Below are 6,431 nucleotides of genomic sequence, written 5' to 3'. Positions count from 1 at the left end.
TTTCCAATAAGTTCAGGTTGAAGCAGAAAAGCTTAAATTGAGTTGTGGTCTCTGTGGATGTGTCCAGAAAACATGACATTTGACCAGGGGCTGCAAAACTTGGCCAGGACTGGACATGCGGGGACAAATAACCCCCAAGGAAGCCTTACTCCATCAGACAGACCACGGCTTCACCACTGGACGTGATGCATAAACACTCAGAAGACGAGCCGTGACGTGCAGGGCCAGTCGACTTTGTATGGAGTAAATAAGACATCTGCAGGTTTCTATACAGGGAACCATTTCACATTAGAACCACTGTCAGTGACTTTGTTTACATCTCAAACCTTCACTTATACAAGGACTCGGGGAAATCTGGGGAGCGCCAGTGATACACTTTTAAAGAATCTGTTCTTTAGAGGTTCTCTGATTAAAGACAACAATACTCCAAAAACACTAGGAGCCCTCAATAGAACCACGTATGAAGAAAGAACCATATACAGCACCAAAAGGTGTTGATCAATTGTTAAGATGTCCAGCTTCTAACCACTGGAGAACCTTTTTGATGCTACAGAGAACCATATATTACATAATCTTTGTTAATCAGAAGAACCATTTCACCATGCAGAGAACCAGGTCGCAATCAATTGGTTCTGAACTGAACCACTGCCTTTAATTGAGAACTTTTACAGGATCATTTCACCATGAAAATAGTTCTACAGGGTTCTAAATGGAACCATTTCCTTTAACTCAGAACCTTTTAGCCATGAAAGGAAACATGCCATAGAGCTGTTTCTAAGCACAAATCCTGGTTGTAAACAGAACCACTGCTTCCAATTAAGAACCCTCACAGAACCATGTCACCATGTAACAACCATGGAACACAGAACCACTGTCTTGCTTCAGGAGACCAGGGGTTGTTCCACAAAGCAGGATTTCTCAGTTTAGTCAGATATCTTAAGCCCAAAGTCAAGCTTGTTCAATAAGAATAACTCTGAGGGAGATTTCTCGGCCTGAGTTTCCTAATCAGGGCTGAAGTTACCTGGCTAACTGAGAAACCCTAAGCCCAGGAATGGACAGAGGTCAGGAAGGTCATCTCTGATTTCAGACGGACCTCACGTGTAAAAGAACAAAAGTGAAATTGAAGAGTTTTACACGAGCAGCCGGTGTTTCCACCAAAAGTGAACAGAGGTGTAAACAGAAGCCGAGGAGGCGGGAGCTGTGGAGCACACTGTTTACACAACACAGTCTGCTCCTCGCAGCTGACTGGCCTCTGATTATAGCCCCGCCTATGAACACACACAAGCACAAACTTACATTCTTGTGTCTGTGAAATTTGGGGACATTACAGACTTCCATTAATTTCTAAACAAACCCCTTACCCTCAACCAATAACCCTCATCTTTGAACCCTCACCCTAAAACCCTCGCCCCAAACCCATAACCCTCACCTTAAAACCCTCACCCCAAACCCCTAACCCTCACCCTATAACCCTCAACCAATAACCCTCACCCCAAACCCCTAACACTCACCTTATAACCCTCGCCCCAAACCCATAACCCTCACCCAAACCCATAACCCTCACCCTAAAATCCTCGCCCCAAACCCCTAACCCTCACCTTATAACCCTCACCCTATAACCCTCGCCCCAAACCCATAACCCTCAACCAATAACCCTAACCCTCACCTTATAACCCTCACCCCAAACCCTCACCCTATAACCCTCGCCCCAAACCCATAACCCTCAACCCATAACCCTCACCCTATAACCCTCGCCCCAAACCCCTAACCCTCACATTTTAACCCCAAAATCATAACCCTCACCTCACCCCAAACCCATAACTCTCACCCCCTAACCCTTGCCCCAAACTCATAACCCTCACCTCACCCCAAACCCCTAACCCTCACCCAACAACCCTCACCCCAAACTTTAAAACATGTCTTCACTTTAAAATGAAATGTTACATTGTGGGGAAGGCGGAAGGTGAGTATACAGGTTTTAGTCTCCACAAAGTCACATATTCCTGGTATACACACACACACACACACACACACACACACACACACACAAGTACTATAATCCTGTAGAAACTGGAATTAAGACCCATTGTGTAAAATGATTTACTAAGAACCACCTGCACGTGCCCTGAGCTTCTGAGAAAACCCAGAGGACCATGACTTTTTGGAGCACTTTGTACTTCTACAAATACAGACTGCAGCACTGTTGCTGTGCATACTCTGTTAGCCCTCTTTCACCTTCGCTGTAAGGATTTGATGGCGTTCGGACACAAGAACTTATCAGGTCAGGTGCTGATGGTGGAAGGCTGCTTCTGGATCACAAACACCACTCCAGTTCGCCCCAAAAGCTCCATGGCGCTCCATCTCTCCAGAGAACACCGTTCCACTGTTCCACAGCCCAGTGTTGAGGGGTGTTTACCTCTTCAGCATAGTCACATGGCATAGAACAGCAGGACTTTAGGTTCCCTTATTGTTAGGGACTGCGTGTACACCTTCAGTGTCTGTAAACTTCTGTGTTCAGCTGCATTTCTGCTCGTCGCCCAGAGTGAGCTTGTTGTGTAACATAACTATAACTAACCAGTAGATGGCGACAGAACCCCATTAATATATTAAGCTGGGTTTATATAATATATTATTTATATATTATATTATAATATAATATATTATAATATAGGGTAAAATAGGGTGTACTTTGTGTGTGTGTTTGTGTAAAATTACAGCATTACAATAGTAAAAAAATCACATTAAAAATTGAAATTTGTTCATTCACTCATTAATTCATTCCTTTTCTGTAACCCCTTCTCCTGATCAGGGTTCTACGGTTTTGGTGTGCCCCGAATCGCGCTCTCAATTCAATTCAAGGTGCTTTATTGACATGACAAATTAGTTACGTTTGTATTGTCAAACCCTGGGTTACAATTTTAAAAGTTTAAGAAGAACATAAACATTGAAGTAAACAATAAAATATTGAATTAAATAAATACAGGGTGTAACTTGTTAGAAACTGGGAAATAGTAACATTTACCACTAGTAACAGTGACTGGAACGGGGGAAAGGGTTTTATATGGGGTCATAGAGAGTGTGTGTCTGTGTCTGTGTGTGCGCGCGTGTGTGTGTGTGTGTGTGTGTGTGTGTGTGTGTGTGTGTGTGTGTTTGGGCATTTGACAGAGTCACTCACTGTCCCTTTTGCGATGGCAGGCGAGGACGTATCGGACGTATCTCTCTCTCTCTCTCTTTCTCTCTCTCTCTCTCTCTTTCTCTCTTTCTCTCTCTCTCTCTCTCTCTCTCTCTCTCTCTCTCTTTCTCTTTCTCTTTCTCTCTCTTTCTCTCAATTCAATTCAATTCAAGGTGCTTTATTGACATGACAAATTAGTTACATTTGTATTGTCAAAGCCTGGGTTACAATTTAAAATTTAAGAAGAACATAAACATTGAATTAAACAACAAAATATTTAATTAAATAAATACAGGGGGTAACTTTTTAGAACTTGGAAACACTTGGCAACATTTACCACTGTGACTGGAACTGGGGGAAAAGGTTATATATGGGGTCATAGAATGCGTATGTGTGTGTGTGTGTGTTTGGGTGTTTGACAGGGTCACTCACTGTCCCTTTTGCGATGGCAGGCGAGGACGTATCGGGCTGCGAGAGTGCAGCTCTCTCTCTGTTCTCCCAGGAGATACGGGAGTCTGTCTGTGGGGGTCAGGGCTGTGAAGGACGGGTGTATTTCACTAAATTTAATGTAGAACTCTTTGCGGAGCTCAGTGTACTTTGGGCATTCTGTGAGGAAGTGCAGCTCTGTCTCGGGTCGACTGAAGCCGCACTGCTGGCAGAGTCTCTGCTCCTGAGGCAGCCAGGTCTGTCTGTGTCTGCCCGTCTCTATGGCCAGACCGTGCTGACTGAGTCTGTACCTGGTCAGGGTGGTTCTCAAGTCTCGTTCAGTCACTGTGCTGAGGTACTGTGCCGCAGTGTACTGCTGCTTTAGGGCCAGATAGCATTGCATTTTACTCTGTGATTTAGTTTGAGTTTCCCAATAGTGTCTGTACTGTTCTTTTATTCGTGCAGTAATTTGGTCGGGTCTGATCGGATCTGCTGTGTTCTGGTCCTGAGCTGATTGAGGGTTAGTGTGTGTTAGTGTGTGTTAGGGAGGGTGGTGAACTGTAGCTCAGGACCAGCTGAGAGAGGGGTCTGTGTTCTTTGCTCAACTCTTGCTGCAGGGCTTTGTAACGGTACGAGTGGGGGTCGCTGTGTTTAAGGTGTGTCCAGAATTTGATCGCCCTTGTTTGTATCTTTATAATTATAAATAAATTATAAATTTATAATTTATAATGCACTCTCTCTCTCTCTCTCTCTCTCTCTTTACATATATATAATATTTTTTTAGAGTTACAAATTAACCAATAAAGTATCTGTCTAATATACAGAATAAAAGCATATTGCAATTTAAAACACTTTAATATAAAATTAGCATTTATAATTAATTTGTAACTTATCTAATATACTGAAATAATTAGAACTTAATTGAATATACAAAATGAACTGATAAGATAAAATACTAATGAAAACTAACAACATTCATTCATTAATTCATTCATAGTCTGTAACCCTTTTCCAGTTCAGGGTCACGGTGGGTCCAGAGCCTACCTGCAATCATTGGGCGAAAGGTTGACTCACATTCACTCAAACACTCACACCTACAGACACTTTTGAGTCTCCAATCCACCTACTAACGTGTTTTTGGACTGTGGGAGTAAACTGGAGCACCCAGAGGAAACCCACGCAGACACAGGGAGAACACACCACACTCCTCACAGACAGTCACCCGGAGGAAACCCACGCAGACACAGAGAGAACACACCACACTCCTCACAGACAGTCACCCGGAGGAAACCCACGCAGACACAGAGAGAACACACCACACTCCTCACAGACAGTCACCCGGAGGAAACCCATGCAGACACAGGGAGAACACACCACACTCCTCACAGACAGTCACCCGGAGGAAACCCACGCAGACACAGAGAGAACACACCACACTCCTCACAGACAGTCACCCGGAGGAAACCCACGCAGACACAGAGAGAACACACCACACTCCTCACAGACAGTCACCCGGAGGAAACCCACGCAGACACAGAGAGAACACACCACACTCCTCACAGACAGTCACCCGGAGGAAACCCATGCAGACACAGGGAGAACACACCACACTCCTCACAGACAGTCACCTGGAGGAAACCCACGCAGACACAGGGAGAACACACCACACTCCTCACAGACAGTCACCCGGAGGATACCCACGCAGACACAGGGAGAACACACCACACTCCTCACAGACAGTCACATGGAGGAAACCCACGCAGACACAGGGAGAACACACCACACTCCTCACAGACAGTCACCCGGAGGAAATCCACGCAGACACAGGGAGAACACACCACACTCCTCACAGACAGTCACCCGGAGGATACCCACGCAGACACAGGGAGAACATACCACACTCCTCACAGACAGTCACCCGGAGGTTACCCACGCAGACACAGGGAGAACACACCACACTCCTCACAGACAGTCATCCGGAGGATACCCACGCAGACACAGGGAGAACATACCACACTCCTCACAGACAGTCACCCGGAGGATACCCACACAGACACAGGGAGAACACACCACACTCCTCACAGTCACCCGGAGGAAATCCACGCAGACACAGGGAGAACACACCACACTCCTCACAGACAGTCACCCGGAGGATACCCACACAGACACAGGGAGAACACACCACACTCCTCACAGACAGTCACCCGGAGGAAACCCACGCAGACACGGGGAGAACACACCACACTCCTCACAGACAGTCACCCGGAGGATACCCACGCAGACACAGGGAGAACACACCACACTCCTCACAGACAGTCACCCGGAGGATACCCACACAGACACAGGGAGAACACACCACACTCCTCACAGACAGTCACCCGGAGGAAATCCACGCAGACACAGGGAGAACACACCACACTCCTCACAGACAGTCACCCGGAGGATACCCACACAGACACAGGGAGAACACACCACACTCCTCACAGACAGTCACCCGGAGGATACCCACACAGACACAGGGAGAACACACCACACTCCTCACAGACAGTCACCCAGAGGAAACCCACGCAGACACAGGGAGAACACACCACACTCCTCATCACCCGGAGCGGGAATCTGGAGCTGTGATGGAAACACTACTTGCTGCGCCACTGTGCCGCCCTAAAATTTATAACAAATAAATAAAAATGAAAACACTCTTCACAGACTGGTGGAAGAAGGTGATCTGGTCTGATGAATCCGGTTCTCTTTTCCATCGTGTGGATGTGCTGATGAAGAGACGCTCACTACTGGAGTCACTGTGAGTGAGTCCTGTAGTTCCAGCATTAATGAC

This window comes from Hoplias malabaricus, chromosome 1 (assembly GCF_029633855.1).
Source record: "Hoplias malabaricus isolate fHopMal1 chromosome 1, fHopMal1.hap1, whole genome shotgun sequence".
NCBI classification, from domain to species: Eukaryota; Metazoa; Chordata; class Actinopteri; order Characiformes; family Erythrinidae; genus Hoplias; species Hoplias malabaricus.
Note: the sequence above shows the minus strand (reverse complement) of the source record.